Genomic DNA, 2,790 nt, shown 5'->3' on the forward strand with positions numbered 1-2,790 from the left:
ACGGCTCTACAGCTACTCTCAAACTGTGTGTCTCCTATGGGCATCCATGGTGACTGTATTTTTCTCTTCAAAAAATCATGTTCAAGAGCATTATAACATGCTACCCTACAACACTAGCAACATCATCCAATTGCTATGGGTAGTAGGAAGTAGGTCGACCAGGGAAGGAGAAGGTGTGAAGGAGGATGATAAAGGAGATATCAAGGAGGCGAAGTCGACGACGACAAAGGTGGGGGGGATGGCACAATCACAAACCCCTATATCTCGGAGCTTTTCTACGACGATGTTCCGCCACTTGGGTGAAAAATACGTCTTGGTAAATTTGAATGGGGCACGTGTATTTGTTTGGTACACGGGTGTGTAGAAATGCGTTGTGGATTCGGTTTTTTGTTTCAAATTTTTTGAACTGGTGTCGCGGTTTGTTTGATTGCTTTAGCATTTTCGTACTGCATGTGGGGCAGGCTGTCACTATGGAATTTGCGCCCTGACACCTTTTTCTGCTTCAATGCTTCTTCGTATCTCGGTTGGTCGTCAGTTTGCGTCTCGGCCGTTGCTGCCCAATCGATATGTCGCTTTCGGTTCCTGCCGCTGTTGGTGAGACGTTGTGTCGCTTTCGGTTCCGGCCGCTGTTGCCTGTTGGTTATCCTTGGTGCTGCTTTGGCCGTGCTTTCCAGAGCGTGCTAGTGTGTTTGCATCGGTGCCCATTTGGCTATAAATAGGTTGCTTCTTTGTGAGCTCCACCACCCCTCCTCACCTCCGTCCCCCAGCCGCCCCCGTACGCGCCGCCCTGCTGGTGGAGCTCACCTGTGCCGCCATGGATCTCGGTGGTGTTGGAGGCCCGTTCTGCAACGTTGGCCTCCCCAAGGTCCTGCTGGTGACCTGGACGCTCGCTGGCGCTGCTCCGGTTCCTCATGCCGGTGTGATTTAAGAACCAACCGGCGGGCGCTCCTATTTTGCGTGGTATCCGTCCACGTGCCGCGGTGTGGTAGCTAGAGAGAGGAGCGGTGACGAGGTGTGTGTTAAGAAAGCAAGAAAAAAAGGGGGAGAAGGGGGTTAACACCACGGTCAAATCCCTCGACGGCAGCACGCTCACCGCAGAGGGAGGACGCGCAACCGGCGAGGAGGATGGCCACGGAGCAGAGTTGACGCGCTCCTCTTCCTCCCTCTCATGTGGAAAAGAAAAAGTAGGACACGACGAGCGCCTCTCTGTCTCTCTCTCGCACGCGCGGAAATGGAGATGTGAGGGGGAAGGTGCTGCCTCGCCGGTGCCGCCCTGGCTCGCCGCGCCGGCGGTGGCTCGCGCACCGGAACTGAGCGGGCGGGCGAGAGAGGAATGGACGAGCGAGAGAGGCGCTGGGGGCGGAATGGCGTTAGAATTTCTGATGGATCGATTGGGTCAGAGCTTTGATCTGGCGAAAACGGCGCCGAACCGTCGGATTGAAATGGACGGTCAGGATCCTAACTCTAATGCGTTGTGGGCCGCTGGGTCGAAAGAAAATGAGGCCGGTTGCGGTGGGGGGCAGCCACGCGCACTGGGCCGAGCCCAGCAGCTGCGGGCGCCGCTGCGCGACTGGGCCGCGCTGAGCCAAGGGCGGCTGGGCTGCGGTAGGCCAAGGCCAGCAGCTTCGCGCGCCAGGCCAGCTGCATTTTTTTTAGGTTTTTTGTTATTTGTCCAGTTTTTGGGCAGATTTCAAATAAGTTTTTCTATACAATTTTTTCCAACGAAATTTTGTTTTAGAAGCATCTAAATTTTGTTTGGTTCCACATATGTTGATTCCTTTTCTTGTATGAGCGATTTCCTCAATTCCAATTCTGGTTGGTATGCTTTTGACCCTTTGTGCAGTTTCGGAAGGTTCTAAAATTCTTAATTGAAAATGAGAACGGAGAACATTCGCCAATCACAAGGAACGTAGTCTATGAAGAAATCGCCCGTCGTTTATAGTTTCGTTCTTACATGGTTAGTTCTTTCAAATTTGGTATTGCTTACTGATTTATGCTAAGTTTATCATAGATTTTATGAAAAAATTTATTAGGTTAAAACTGACATAAAATGCGGAAAGGTATTAATCTTCTAGGTGCATGGTTACATGCTGCACTTCCTACCTACTGATAAATTAACATGTAAACTTTTCTATTGACCAATTTACAGCTTATGGTTCCTCATGTGCACAACGAAAACCAACCTTCGACATTCAAGGAGTGCTTCGCTGTCGTAGATTCCAGCATGACACGTCTGATGCCGTGGGAGGAACCAGTGAAGCCTACGATTGCTAATGCCATCTTGAAGGATTACGCTGAACGGTTAGAGATGTCCAAGCGGACGGACGGAGAAGGGATGTTAACAATCTGAAGCTTGCCAAAATTGAAATCGGTGATGATGCGGCATCAAGCAAGTCCAACAAGATTGCTTAGACATTATCGTTGCATCGAGGAGATCAGGTCGTATTTTGTAGTTTCTCATGTGTAAAAATATCTGTCTTTGTACTTCTATGTCAAGTATGTTGGTTGTGGTCTACTAACTAAGGTCATGTGTGTTTCCTTTTATGTGTTTGATTTTGTATTTATTTATTGCCTGTGCAATTTGTTTTCATTTTAATTTTTTGCCGTTGAAAAAAAACATGTGCAACCTTTAGCTATGTACAATTTGTGAAACACCTGTTGGAAAACGTAGTAATTTCAAAAAAAAATCCTACGCACACGCAAGATCATGGTGATGGCATAGCAACGAGGGGGAAGAGTATTGTCTACGTACCCTCGTAGACCGATAAGAGGAAGCGTTATGACAACGCG

General features: G+C 48.9%; 1 long non-coding RNA gene across 1 annotated transcript; it reads left to right on the plus strand.

Annotated features, from left to right (window-relative positions):
* The first annotated feature begins 759 nt into the window (after window positions 1–759).
* LOC123094614 (uncharacterized) lies at window positions 760–2,523 on the plus strand. The gene is made up of 2 exons (XR_006445887.1): window positions 760–1,957; window positions 2,150–2,523. It is a non-coding gene; the product is annotated as an uncharacterized lncRNA (long non-coding RNA).
* Window positions 2,524–2,790: the final 267 nt, after the last annotated feature.

This window comes from Triticum aestivum, chromosome 4B, assembly GCF_018294505.1.
Source record: "Triticum aestivum cultivar Chinese Spring chromosome 4B, IWGSC CS RefSeq v2.1, whole genome shotgun sequence".
Taxonomy (NCBI): Eukaryota; Viridiplantae; Streptophyta; class Magnoliopsida; order Poales; family Poaceae; genus Triticum; species Triticum aestivum.